At 39.6% G+C, this 15,194-nt stretch overlaps 1 pseudogene; it reads right to left on the reverse strand.

Moving 5' to 3' along the window:
• Window positions 1–642: 642 nt before the first annotated feature.
• LOC121151013 overlaps window positions 643–15,194 on the reverse strand; it is a 54,067-nt pseudogene continuing 39,515 nt past the window's right edge.

The following is a 15,194-nucleotide window of genomic DNA, read 5'->3' on the forward strand; positions in this document are numbered from 1 at the left end:
TTTTGCTCACTGGAAAACGGGATTCAGTCACTACTTACTAAACTGTTAAAGACAAATCCCTCACGGTCAACAAGACAGTTTCATTCCAAAAGATTAAGGAAAAGTATACTTGTTACTCATAATTACTTTTAGATGTAACTGAAACTACACTATGTAATCATGCTATTGTGCATAGTTAATTCCAGTTACCATTTTTTATACCAAACAGTCATCAACTTCACAAACAGTATGCACCAAAAGAAGTATAATGTTCTAGCAAAAGATTACACTTTTCTTTTAAAGGTAGAAAAACTAAGTTTAAGGAAAAACTTGCTTTTCTTGATATTTCAAAAAAATTGATGCAATTTCAACAAAGAAATAATTATATATTTTGCCCAACATCAAATAACCTGCAAAAAGACTCTAAGAAAGATGCATTTCTTGTTCAATTTCCAAAAATAAAGGCTTTCTAATTGAAAGTATTTTTAGTTTCCTCACTCTCTAAACATTAAAAAACAAAAACAAAAAGCAGTACAAACAATGCTCTCTCTCCTTTGAATAGCTCACATTTGATTGTCACATATAGTGTGTTTAGCACCAACACTTAATCAAATCCCAAAGATGTTTACTTCCCAAGACCTGACAGTCTTCCATTCAAACTATTTAGTTTGTTTCCACGGCAACACTGTGGGATTCCTTAGCTACCATAAGTAGCATTAGCTGACTGCAGAATTTCTCAACCTCCTTTACATCTTGAGCTTGATCTGTTCTATACACCAAACAAGCTAAATCATCTGTTACTTTAATACACAAACTTCCGCCAGAACGTCTCTATTTGAAAACCGCACGTGCCTTCATGGGGTCAGCGAGGTAGAGCTTCTCGGTGGTGTGGCTGGCCTCTTCCCATGTCTGGTGCTTAGGTATGGTGGCCAACAATGACTCAGGAGGGAATGAGGCAGCCGCAGGGACCACCTATTGCGCCGCCTACCTACCTGATCCCGGGCTGCCTGCCGGTGCACTGTACCTGCTGCCGTAAATCATTCTAAAAGCAAATGTTATTTGAAAGTTGTGAAGGGAATCAGGAATACTAGTGATGGTGATAACTTTTCTATCCTGCATATTATTCCCTTTTGGTATTGCAAAGTATTTCCCTCCTACTTCTGCAAGGATTTCAATATACTCATCAATATTAAAAGTTAATCTTATAAGCCTAAACACTAAAACTAAATTCATTTTAAGAAAGAATTTGGGAGCTGGCTCGATGGCGTAGTGTCTAAACCCTTGCCCTGCAACTGCTGGAATCCCCTATGGTTGCCGGTTGGTGTCCCTGATGCTCTACTTTCCAACCAGCTCCATACTGTGGCCTGAGAAAGAAGTGGAGGCCAGCCCAAAGCCTTGGGACCCTGCACCCATGTGGCAGACCCAAATGAAGCTCCAGGCATGTGGCATCAGATCAGCTGAGTTCAAGCCATTCTGGCCATTTGGGAATGAACCATCAGACAGATGATCTGTTCCTTTGTATCTCCTTCTCTCTGTATATCTGCCTTTCCAATAAAAATTAATAAATCTCTTTAAAAAGTAGTTGAACTTATGTAGCATGCTTTCATGTAATGATCATAGGCTAATAATTTTGAAAATATGCAATATATAATTGCAAACAGTATTTCTGGATACATTTTTGTAGGCAGAAAAACATGGCATCAATCACTATAATAAAAACTTGTTTTCATTGATACCTGTTAAAAACCCACTATTGTTTCCTATTAGAATATTGCCTGTTTTACATTGCCATAAGATAAAATGTTGTGAAATTTTCTAAACTATCTTAAAATATTTCCAAACATTGGAGAACAAAACAAATATTTTGGAAAATATACTGAATTAGCTCAGGTTTGGTAAAAATAATGAAATGACATTTAACTGAAATATATAATCTGAAATAAATTGTGTATATGTTACAATGAGTGGAAATTTGTGAATTTCAAGCTTAAGCATATAGAAAAGATGTATAGTTTTACAAATATGTTCACTTATGCAATTATATAATTAATAAAGTTGATCATTTTTGTCTAGATGGTATAATGTAGAAGATGGATATCATAAGCAGAGAATTTTACTATTATTTTCCTACTAATAATCTAGCTTTATCTTAGAAACCATCTGTTCTCAGAGAACTTGTTCTAGATACAGAGAAATAAACTCAATACTAAGCCTCTGTTATGAATTCCTAAGATGTGGTTATAGGGAATGGTTGGCACCAGCTCACCTCCTTCCAGGAACAGAAGCATCAGACCTGTCCTTGGCATCCTTAGAGTAACAGTCACCCCAGGAAAAACATGAACTTCCTGGATTTCTGAGAAGCAGCAGAGAGCAGCTGGTTCTGCTCTTCTCCCGTTTGGACTCATTCCTCCAAGGCAGGCCTGCCTGGGCGGGTTGTCTGCTCTCAGTCCCTGTTAACAGAAAAAAAGTGAAAGAGCAAGTTTGATTTCAGGACAAGTACAAAGCACAGCTGATTTCTCAAATTAACCCCATTGCTCTCGGAGACTCCTGGGAACATTCCCACTGGGTCTCCTGTCCTGTCAACATCTCACTGAAAGGACACAGCACGGGTAAGTCAGGTAACTGTCCCCACCCCCAATCATATTCATGAAAGAGATTTTCTGCAGGAGACACATCCCTGAGCCAAGGACTCTGCACTGGGAGCAGAATGCAGGCTGCATTTCCTCCACTTTCCTCTACCGCAGCTTAAGTACATTTCTGAGGGCAGGGAGTTGAACTTTACAGCACAGGGACCCAATGTCAAGATAACTTATTCCGAAGACATCATACTCAGTCTCCAGTATTGGGCCACATCCTCCTGATTCTCCACTGCCAGCTTCACTCATTGAGTCATTCTTACTCCACACTGCTTTTGATTTTTACAATTAAATACTTTCAATTTATTTAATAACCACCAAATTAAGCCTGCACTAAGAACTCAGTAATTCATAAAGGCTGTCTCCAGACATTTATAGCACCATGTGTTCATTCACAAGTGAACTACAGTCTAATAAAAATAACTAAACAAAACCTAAGATTATTTATCACCATCTGAATATGTGCTTTTTACTGGAAGACACCCACAGAACCCTAACCATACAAAAAAAAATCTGACTTCATTTTGCCTTTATATTCAACCTGGTGATTGAAATTCTCTGAATGTTGCCTCATTTTCAGTTCTGGCTGATTCACAAATCCCTTAATGATTAAATAAATAGACTCTGCTAAACAGATTTTCTTTAATATATGTTAACAGAGTCTGAGCAATTCTACTCTATCGCTATTCAGTACAAAAGAGCCTTCGGATCCTCCCTCACTCAGAAGAGGAGATTAAAACACCATGTGACAATCAGGAAACATGGTGCTTTGGAAACCTGAGGGAGCTTCTTACCTAGGTGCCGTAGGACACATTTCACAGGGTGCTGTTCATGCTGGCATTTCACCTTCCCAGCTCATAGTAACCAGATACAGCAGGACGCAGGAGCATCCTCCAACACATGGCAACACCACCCTGAAGCATAATTGTGCCTTACTCACCAAGTGGCTATAGACCACCTAAAGACATCATGCTAAACTCAAGGAAGATAGGTCTTACATCTTTTCCCCTTTGTCTGGACTGCAAAAGATTCTCAGATGCCAACATCGCCTGTAACAAGAGCTGTTAACTGAATGTTCTTGATCATACCAGAAAAGCACGACTACATGGGTATATCAAAACAAGTCAAGCAGCTATTTTACTTCAGCAGATTTTCTGTAATCTACGCATGAGGAAAAGTCATTATCACCAACCAAGAGAGTAAAAATGCCATAAATGGGGTGGAATTTAGAAATAGTACTGGAAATGAGTTTCTCCTGCATCTACAGCCCATGAAAAATCACTGTGATTTAAGTTCATCATACAATCCTTTACCTCTCTCTCTTTTTGTAAGGTACTGGTATAATTCTATTCAATAGATGTAAGATAGATATTTACTTGTTAGTCTGGCCCAATTCCTGAAAACTCATGTGAGGATTTATCTGTTATGCTAAAATGTATTATTTACCAAATGGAATCTGTAGTCACAACAAATGTAGATAACGCACATAAGCAGGATCTATTGAAATAAGAAAGCTTATAGAAAAATCATTTGTGTTATTAGATAAGTAAACATGTGTTCCCATTGGAAATATTAAAGTACAAACCCCAAAAAATGTTGACTATATATGACTTTATTTCACAGATCTTTGTAAAATGTAAAGTACATTGACATGCCTGTATATTTAGATCCTATTTATTATTATTCATGCTTTTCAAATTCCATTTCATTGATTTCTTATCTATTCTTTTTCCCAGTACCAGTTTTGTTTATAATTACCCAGTAGTACGTCTTGAAGTCTGGCATTAAGGTGCTTCAAATTTTGTTTTTTTTATTATTTAAGATCGCATTAGCTACTTGGAATTTCTTGTATTTCCATATGAATTTAAGCATACTTTTATCTAAATCTGAGAAGCATGTCCTAGGTACTTGGAATAGGACTGCACAGCATCAGTAGACTATTTTCTGTAACATAGACATTTTTGATATTAAGTCAACCAGCACATGAGTATAAATGATTTTACTTTTTTGGTGTCTTCTATTTATCTTTTCAATATTTTCTAACAATCCTAATAGTGACCCCTTAAATCCTTGGATAAATTTATTTACTGTGTTTAATTTTTTAACTATTGTAAATGGAACTGATCTTACAAGTTCTTTCTCAGCCATAGAATTGTTTGTGAATGTAATGAATACCCATTTTGTGTGTTCATCCTGAAACTTATCAAACTCAATTATGGGTTCCAACAATCTCCTAGAGTTTACACACAGAAACAGAGAATGATTTCACAATAATAAAAGAATATGACAAAAATTTTCCTTGTAGAGGAGCAAAGGAAATGCAAACAAGCATATTTATGCAAAAAGGCGGGACCAAGTAATTTCAAACCAATAATATCCTTGAATGTAAATAGCTTAAATTATCCAATTAAGAGATACAGGCTATATGCAAGAACTGAAAGAAAAAAAACTTATGTATTTGCTCCCAAATGGAAACACCTCAACATGAAGCAAGACACATACTGGAAGTTGAAGGATACAAAAAGATATTCAATGTTAATAGAAAGTAAAAAAGACCATAATTGCCCATTCTAATATCAGACAAAATAGACTTCTAACACAAAAACTGCTAAGAGACAGAGAAGGCATTACATAAGGATTAACAGAGGAATATGTGATTATATGATGCACCAAAGCCAGGTGCCTGGTTCTTAAAAAAATATGTATGTTAGTGGATCCAAATGAAGACGTGAAATTTCAATGCAGTGAAACTGGGGGACGTCAACACCCTAGTTTTGTAAATGGAAAGTTCAAGTAGACATAAAATCAAGAAAGAAAAAGAGTTCATCGATACTAAAGACCAAATAGAGCTGATTCTGCAAAGCATTTCGTGCCACAGTTGCAGACATACATTCCTTTCTTCAGTACATGAAATTTTCATTAGGATAGACCATATGAGAGATCATAAAGCAAAACTCAGCAAATTAAAAACCAACAATGAAGTCACTATGAGTTATCTTTCCTGATACAACATAAGCAACTCTGGACAACATACAATCACATGAAGAATGAATACATGGTGCTGAATAATGTGTCACAGAAAAAATGAAAATGAATAATCAATATGCCGAAGGGAAAATGCAGTGGGCAGCTTCAGCAGGCTTGTGAGACATAAGAATAAATATTAGAGGTAAAAGACAAATGCTTGGAAGTACAAGCTGATGCCTGAAAGAAAAATGAAAAAAAAGGGAAAACTCTAATGCTCCAGATTTGTGAGACATGATCAAGTGACCAGACATACATATCGTAGGATTCCTGCAGGTATGGAAAAGTAAAACGGATTAGGAGGCCCCAAATAACAGAAAACTTCCTGATGTGGATAAATGGGACACGAAAGTACCATGAAGCACATAGAACCAGTAAGCATGGTCAGAAACAAACTTCACTTTGACATATCACAGTCAAACTTTGGACTGTAAAACATATGAAAAGCTTCGAAATATCCATGAAAGAATACACCAGATTTTCTTCAGGGTATCCCAAATTAGGTTACTACTGTTACCTTATAGAACCTTATGGGCAAGGAGAGAACGAAGACAAATAGTGCAGGTCCTTAAAAAACAACAACAAAAAAAACCCAAAAAAAACTGTCAACCAGAATAGTGTATGTAGCAAAACAAAAACAAAAAAAAAAAAAAAAGAAAGAAAGAAAAGCAGTCTTATTCGAAATCCAAAGCATTGCATGTGTTAGATGAAGAACATCACGAAGAACATTAATATTCAGAGGATGAAATTCTACATGAATTCCTAAAAAAAAAATTATGATTGAATTTCAGTACATTCTGATTTACTTCAACAAAGATTTGAAAATCCAACTTTGGGGCCCGGCGCAATAGCGTAGCCTTTAAGTTTCTCGCCTTGAACGCGTGGACGCCAGGTCTAATCCCGGCAGCTCCGCTTCCCATCCAGCTCCCTGCTTGTGGCCTGGGAAAGCAGTCAAGGACGGCCCAAACCCTTGGGACCCTGCACCGTGTGGGAGACCAGGAGGAAGTTCCTGGCTCCTAGCTTCGGATCGGCTAAGCACCGGCTGTTGCGGTCACTTTAGGAGTAAGTCATCGGATGGAAGAGGTTCCTCTCTGTCTCTCCTCTTCTCTGTATATCTGACTTTGCAATACAAATATGTAAATCTTTAAAAAAAAATCCAAGTTTGAAATTCATCTAATGTGTTACATAAATCAAACCAACAAATTATAAAAACTTAGTATCAAACTGTAATGAAATAAATGGAAGGTAGGTCTTAAGAGATTCAATATCACCATGGTGACAACCGTCCCAAATGCATCTAACTTTTAACTAAATCTACTAAATTTACACTAAGTTTCTTTTTGCTTTTGTTCCTTATCTTAAGGTTAAGAAAAGCTAATAACAACCGAATGGTGTTAGTACCTACAAAGAAACAGCAAGAGTAACAACAAGGGAATTCTCTGCCTTTAAAATAGGTACAGTTCCTTCTTTACCATTGGGAACTGAATAGGTAAAAATTACTAAAGGCATGTTAAAATATGAGCTACGGGACTCAAAAATATTACATCCTAAAATCTGCCCTCACTGAAAAGACTTGAGATTTCACCATCTTCAACTAATGTTTAGGATAAAGCTGCGTGAAAGCGTCCTTTTCAGTCCGGTTCAAACTAAGAGATCACCCACAGGAGAACATAAACAGTCTACATGGGAACTATCGATGGAATTTGGAAAATATCCACACTGTCCGGAGGAATGAAGGGTTCTTGTACATTACCTTCCTCCTCCTGATTTCCAAATAAAAATGTTCCTTGGGAATCATTATTCTCCTCACTAGGCATGTATGATTTTTAACCCTCGTGGCTGGTTTTCTACATCAGTTTCAGATGAACAGGAATACTCTGATTGCTCTGGTTATTGCAACCGAGAATAACACAATACTTCCTGCAAATCCAGCCTTCCCCCGCCCCCCCCAGCAGCAGCAGCAGCAGCAGTCATGTACAAACCCCATCACAGCGCAACATTCCCTGCCGTGTCAGAGACTGAACTGTGCTCATGTCTGCTCCTTGTGGTACAAGGCTGTCCTCCCTCTCCTGAACACAGATCCTACCTGCAGGGAAGGGCTTTGCAGAGTCCTCTGGTCTACTGCAAACCCGGAACTCCCGTTTCGGAGTCAGGGGTCACCATATCCTCCTCTGTGGTACCACTGAGGCCACCACATCTGCCGTGGTCTCCCTCAATACCCTGCAGACCCTGTCAGGTGGTTATGGGCCTTCCTCCTGCCCTCTCCAACTCCTGAGATCACCTCCCATTATGAAATAACCGGGCCTGGAGAGCTCGGGCAAACAGTCTACTACCCACAGATGCTCAGCACACAGTGCCCAGCACAACAAGGACCAAAGACAAAGCAGGGGCTCCCGGAAGTCCCCAGGGCACAAGGGCTGCAGACAGGGCATGCTGAGTGTTGGTTACCAGAATCCCCGCATCCGGGGGCTATGCTTTGGAACTGAGTTTCCCAAAGATAAACAGGCGGAGTCACCCTGAAGGCTTAAGCCAGCTGCTCTGAGAGCGAGTCTGTGAAGTCTGGCTTGAGGAGGTAGACTGAGACTTCTTTGTACAGAGAAGTCTCCAAGGTGACTGGGGTACCGGCCTTTCTGGACGTCTTTATGACGTCGCAAAGTGTTGTGTGACTCTGTCGTGGGTGCCTGGATACCGGCTGTGCCACAGGCTGGCCTCTGGGAACATTTTTTTCTGGTCAATTATCAGGCTGACCTCACCTCCAAACAGAAAATTAACCAAAAGTTACTGGCTCCTCAATCTGACTGCTGCTGCTCTGCCCATTACTATTCATTTCACTTTGTTTCTCCTGCTACCCTAAGCTAAGGGAGCTGGAGCACATGGGCCTGTCCTTAATTATATGCAGAGTGGCATATTGGGAAAGCCAAATCAAGCAGCTTGAAATCAAATGCAAAATCAGAACTCCAACCAGGAATCCCGCCATGGCCTGTGGGTATCCAAGTAGCATTTAACCACTTGTAGCTCTTGGGCTTCACAAACCCAAAACGCGGGACAGGACAAGCAAGGCACATGAAGGGACTTTATTCCCAGGAGAAGGACTGCTGCCGGGCAGAGGGACAGCTGGAGAGGAGACAGAGAAAACAAAGGAAGCAGGGAACTTTAAAGCTTAAAGGTGGGTACAGGGAGTGCAGGATTAGGGAGGGAGAGGGGCAGCTGTGAATGAACAACAGTGACACCTATCTCAGGGCATTGATGAGGTCTTATCAAAACTAGATCACCCATACTGATGTTTTGAAATGTGTCCCGTGTGTGTGTGTGTGTGTGTGTGTGTGTGTGTGTAGTAGACTCAGTTTCAGATTTTCCGTTTGGCATTCCCAGCAAAACTTTATGGAAGATACTTCTTTCCCCTTCTGTGAATATTTGCTGAAAACAAGTTTGCTACAAATGTATTGGTTCAATTGTGTGGTTTCTATCCTATTCAGCCCCACTAGTGCATGTGCCTGGTTTTGTGCTATTTTTATTAAAATGCCTTTGCAGCATGTCTTGAAATCAGGTAGCTTGATGCTTTTAGCTTCGTTATTTTTCTTCAAATTTGCTTTATTTCTGGGAAATTTTTGTCCTTCTGTCCTAAGTTTGATTTTTTGTTGTTACTTTGTTTTGTTTTTAGTTCAGCAAAGTGCATCATTGGTATTTTTGTGGGGACTAGTGAACCTGTACTTTTGGCAGTGCAAATATTTTAGTAATATTAATTCTTCCAAAACCCATGAACATGGGGCGCCTTTCCACTGGATGTATGTGAATATGTTTAATTTCGTCATTAATGCGTTATAATTCTCATGTTCATATCTCCCATTCTTTGTTACATTCATTATTTATTCTAGTTTTTATAGCTATTGTGAATGCAACTGATTTGAAATTTCTTTCTCAGTGAGTTCATTTTAGACATTTGATGCTTAAAAATAGTTCTGATTTTTACTTGTGATCTTGTGATATAAACCATTAATCAACCATCCATAAGAAACTGATTGTTTATAAATTGCCTGGGTTGGTTAATGTCCCTTTTATCACTGTTATCGGTATTGTCCATAAATAACAAAGATCCTGTCCTCATTGTGCCTTCGTTAGAGTCCTGGGATACTATAATGAACTTACAACGAAATGATTAACAGTCATTTCATGGTTGAAAGACACTCTAGCAGTAGGATGATGGAATAGGGAAAATGCACCAAAGGCACCCATTGCGAGACTGGGAGAACAGAGCAGATAGGAGGGAACTCGGGGGACGGGAAAGGGAGACCCCAGCACCAACTGAACTGCATTAAAAAGCGATTAATGCTTAAAAATAAACAATTCTGAGTTTTGCACTGATTTTGTAATTGAACACTTTGAATGAATTCATGTGTTCAGTCTTAACACTTTTGGCAGAGTTCTTAGGTTTTTATGAACATTGTCATGTCATTGTCAAACAGAAAAAAAAATCGGCTTCTTCTTTCTAATTATTTGCCTTTTATATTTTTCTCTTGCATAACTCCATTTCATTCTACTTACTCACAAAAACTAGACTCTATCAACTATACCCTCTAGCCATGTTGGACACATCCAGCCAGCCAGTTGGGATAACAGAGGCCTGTGGGAGCCTGTTGACAAGAGGTTCCAGGAAGAGGAGACAAAGGGAGAGCCCCTGGCCCGGAATCAGCACTGCCCTCAGTGACTCCTTTGAGGAACATCTGTGTTCTAGTTACACAATCACCCAAGAACAAAGCAGTACTCCTTATCAGTACATCAAATGTGCTCTGATCAAGGTACCTTTTCAGCTTCGAGCTCTCTGCTTACATGAGACATGAGCTATTAATTAAGCTTGGTAATTTTGACCTAAGTTTGACCTGTTGGAAAAAAATCAGACAGCTTGGTCATCAGGATTAAAGGTTTGGGCTACTTTTGATATGCTTACAAGTGAAGGAAAATGGGAAAGCACTGAACACCAGACTGCGCAATTCAACATATCCAAAAAATAATTTTTAAAACTTGGGAAAAGATTCATGCAGGATCTGACTAGCTTAGCAGTTACACAAAAATTTTGCAAGGACCTGCGGACCCTTTTTCAGATTTCATGGAATGGCTTTAAAAACTTTTTACTTTGACAATTGCTCTATGATAATGCAAATTTAGATAGCCAAAGTATTATAAAGCCTCAAAAGGAGGAGGGAAATTTACTGGAGTGTATGAATTATTTTAAAACGTTGGTACTATTCAGCATAAGGTCAAAATTACTGCCCCTCTAAGTTTGATATGGAAGGGAATTTCCCGGCAACTTCTTTTTTGGCTTGTTGGAGCCAGATATCCCTCCACAGTAATGTGTTTGTTTGTTGTTTGCTTGTGTGTTTGTTTGTTTGTTCATTTGTTTTTGCCAGCAGGAAAATCCTGGGCAAACCCTGGTTCCTGAAAAAATTAAGAAACAAAAATATGGAATTGTCTGGAGCCATCATGGGTATCTCTGCCACTGACCTGCTTGCTCTGTATGATTTAACTATACATCCTTTTCAATGCCCATATAAAATCCCCTTGAGATGCTGGGGACCAATCCCTTCTGGAACTGTGGGCCTGATTTTGAGCAGAAGCATCCTGTCCCTAAAAGGTATCACTGTACATACAGCAGTAATTGATGAGGATTCCACTGGTGAAATTACTGTTATGATGACTAGACCTTTGGAATGGACTTTTTAAAAGGGAGATAAAACTGCATCGCTTCTGTTATTATTCTATGACTCCCCAAAAAGAAAAAGATTGTTGCAGCATCAGGGAGCATCTAGCAGTGCAGATGCTGTGATTGCCTTCAGCACAATGCTTCATGAGTCTGAAAAGCCACTACTGGATTTAGGGATGTAAGAAAAGACTTTTACTGGGTTCTTGATACTGAAGCCAAGTGTTCATGATAATGGAGAGTGAATGGTCTGAGAAGTGACCCCTGCAAGAGGCAGGGCAGAGTTAATGTGACTGGGAGAGAAAAGCAGTTCTCAGGGTGGCTCAGTAGTCAAAACCTTCAGCCTTTAGTTACTGAAATCCCATCAATTTATGAGGATGAGACTTTCTAAAACAGACAAATGTACAACTTTATTCACCCCCTTTCTCAAACATATTCACGGATGGCAAGGCATACCATGACTAAATCGGGTTAGTAAAGGAGGAAAGGTTTAGGTAAATATCAGCCAGGAATGACAGAGCCACGTAGTCCATGTGCTAACCCACATCGGCAGGGCTTGGGTTTTCCACGGATTTTACTGGGGATGTTGAAGCAATCAAGCCAAGCCTGTTAAAATGTAATGGAAGTTCAAAACACTGGTATGGACTTCTCAATGGCCTCTAAATCAAGAGAAATTACAGACTTTTCAAGGATTAGCACAAGAACAATTAGAAAAGGGACACACAAAAAACTTATTTCTCTTCAAGGAATCTTTCCATGCTTCTCATTAAAAAGAAGTCAGGGAAGTAGGAATTGTTCATTGATTTACAAAATGCAAATGCCACTGTTGTTGCTCTGGCTCCTTTGCCACCTGGACTGCCATCTCTGACACAGTTCCTAAAGATTGGAAACTTAATGTGTTACACTATTTCTATAATATTTTTGTCCATGAAACTGAGCGTGCCAAATTTTCTTTTTCTGTTCTGGCTTATAATAACAAGGAACAACGTCAATGCTACCAACGGAGATCTCCCTGAGAGGATGACTAATTTGCCTACTATGAATCAATACCTTGTTGTGAGGGCAATAGATCCTTTTCACAAGGCTTCTCCATGTGTTGATCTTGTTTACTAGATGGATGATATTTTGCTTCCTGCTGCCTCTGCTGGTGTGCTGCAACAGGCTTATGCTCTGCTCCAAGGGAATCTGCAGCAGCCTGTGCTTGTTATTGCTCCTGGAAAAGTGCAAAAAAAGAGATATGATGGATTATTTAGGACATGTGGTAGAAAGACAAACCATTAGACTCCCTAAAGTCTCAGAAAGTCTGCATTGAAAACATTAAATGATTATGAAAAGTTATTAGGAAATATTAATTGGCTACATCCTACATTAGGAATTCCTAACGATCAACTGCAGAACCTGTCCGCTACATTAGAGGGTGACCAGCACTGTACCGTGAGTACACTTTATGCCCCCTGGCGCCCCCCCCAAAAAAATCACACATTTTTGAACAACGATTAAGGGAAGCATTGGCCCACAGGCTAATAGATAGATCTATTAATAGATCTTAGGCTCCCACTCCCTTTTTTGGTTCTTTCTACTAAATTAGTTCCTACAGGGCTGACCCAGAACAATCTGCCATTAGAATGGCTATATTTACATCATACAGGGTCTAGCATGTTAATGCTTTCATTATCTTGCTTAACTTCTCAGTCAAAGCCACCTCATGCTTAATATCTATCTGTATGGTTTTTATCCTCATCTAATCATTCTGTGCTTTGGGGCCAAATAACTTGGGCAAGTATTAATATTAAACAAAAAATCCAAATAGCTTTTTCTGATTATTATGGGTATATTAGAAATCAGTTATCATGCTGGAAAATTATGGGACTTATAAAAAAAAGATTTATTTTATTATTGGAAAGTCAGATATACAGAGAGGAGGAGAGACAAAGATCTTCTGTTCATTGATTCACTGTCCAAGTGGCAGGCGCAGCCGGAGCTGCACCAATCTGAAGCCAGGAGCCAGGAGACTCTTCTGGGACTCCCAAGCAGGTGAAGGTTTCCAATGCCTCAGGCCATCCTCCACTGCCCTCCCAAGCCACAAGCAGGAAAATGCATGAAAAGCAGGGCTACCAGGATTAGGACCAGCACCCATATGGGATCACAGTACATGCAAGGTGAGGACTTTAGCTACTAGGCTATGGCACTGGGTCCAATTAATGGAACTTTTTACAGAAAAGTGAATTCATTGTTAATTCAACCCACTCCTATTCCCTATGCTCCTGTTTATTTTGTAGACAGATCTAGCATGGGAAAAGGCAGGATTTCTGGCTCTGATATGCATCTCAGTCACCCTCCCATATTCATTTGCCTAGAAGGCCAAGCTGTATATGTTCATAGCTTTACTAAAAAAATTCTTCTTAGCCCCAAGGGCTCAGGGACAGGCAGAAAGCCAATAAGTGGCACCAAAATTTTCCACTGAGAATAGCCATCCTGGACTCATTTAAATGAAAATGACCAATCAGAAGACAACACATAGCTTTACCTTGAGCTTCATCATTACCACTATGTAAGCTAGGCATGCCTCAGTCCTTCCTGACTTCAGCAGCCTGCTGCCTTGCAGACTGGTGAACCTCGCCCAGGTGCAGATCTCAATAAACTCTTGCTTTCCCATCATTCTGGTCTTGGCAGTTCTGCTGTTTTATTTAACAAGTCTCAACAGCCTTTAATGTTCTATCTGATGTTCCATATGCAGTCAGCTGTTCCCTGATACCGTCACTACAACAATCAAGACTAAAGACACCGATCTCGTAACAGTGTCTACCTTTCTGCAACAACTGCTTCAACAGCATGCCTTGCCCTTGTACGCTGCACAAATTCATTCTCATTCAAATCTTCCAAGACCTTAAATAGCAGAAAACCCTCAAGCACATCTCTTCACCTGCCCTACTTTTTACTCAGCAAGGGTGAGATTTCTGGCCTACATTCCAATGCTCACTACAGGATACTCGCTCACTGGCCCCGTATTATTCAACTCCGCCCTGTTTGCCAACCTCTGCGCTGTACTGATCACCTTGCAGGCTGCAATCCAAAGGACTGCAAACTAATCAGTTATGGCAATGTGACTTTACCCATGTCCCTTTCCCCAGACGCCTTTGGCTTGAGTGGCTATTGACACTTATTCCTGGTTCATTTGGGCCACCTTACATAAATCTGAATCTACTCAAGCTCTTATTTCTGCTTTACTGCAAACTTTTGCAGTTTTGGGTGTTCCACAGAACTAAAAACTGATAATTGCCCTGCTTTTACAAACCACAAATGTTGGCAATCTTGCATTGAATGGCAGATTGAACATATTACAGAAATACATGATGATCTGTAAAGACAAGGCATAATTGAAACAACTCATCACACACTCAAACTCCAGCTATTAAAAAATAAAAAGGTGAGAGCTGTTCTCATTGCAAAATACATATTCTCTATTGCCCTATTTACACTGATTAAAAAATGTATCAAAAAGTACCTGTATCTAGGGCATCCCAACTCTCATCAACACTAGAGTACCAAAGATGGCAGAGAATCTTCTGCTGGTCATGACAGCGGTGCTTACTTGTGCTACTCTGGTATATGGGGAACACGTTTCATTGGTCCTACATTCCCAAACCATCTCTGAGTTGGTGGTGTAAACTAAGGATAGTGTATATATGCCCAGCCCCTGGCATTCTCCTGGGCATGGCTTCCCTGCAGAAGACAAAATTATTCTTAGCATTTGAGATCTTGCCACTAGGTATTGGACACCATAAACAATCCCAGAGGCCCAGTCTCAGTCACATGGATATAACATCCATGAAAGACTACATCTGTGTTTTATTGGGGCT

Source organism: Ochotona curzoniae, unplaced genomic scaffold (assembly GCF_017591425.1).
Source record: "Ochotona curzoniae isolate NIBS_2020 unplaced genomic scaffold, NIBS_Ocur_1.0 contig_2228, whole genome shotgun sequence".
In the NCBI taxonomy this organism is placed as follows: domain Eukaryota; kingdom Metazoa; phylum Chordata; class Mammalia; order Lagomorpha; family Ochotonidae; genus Ochotona; species Ochotona curzoniae.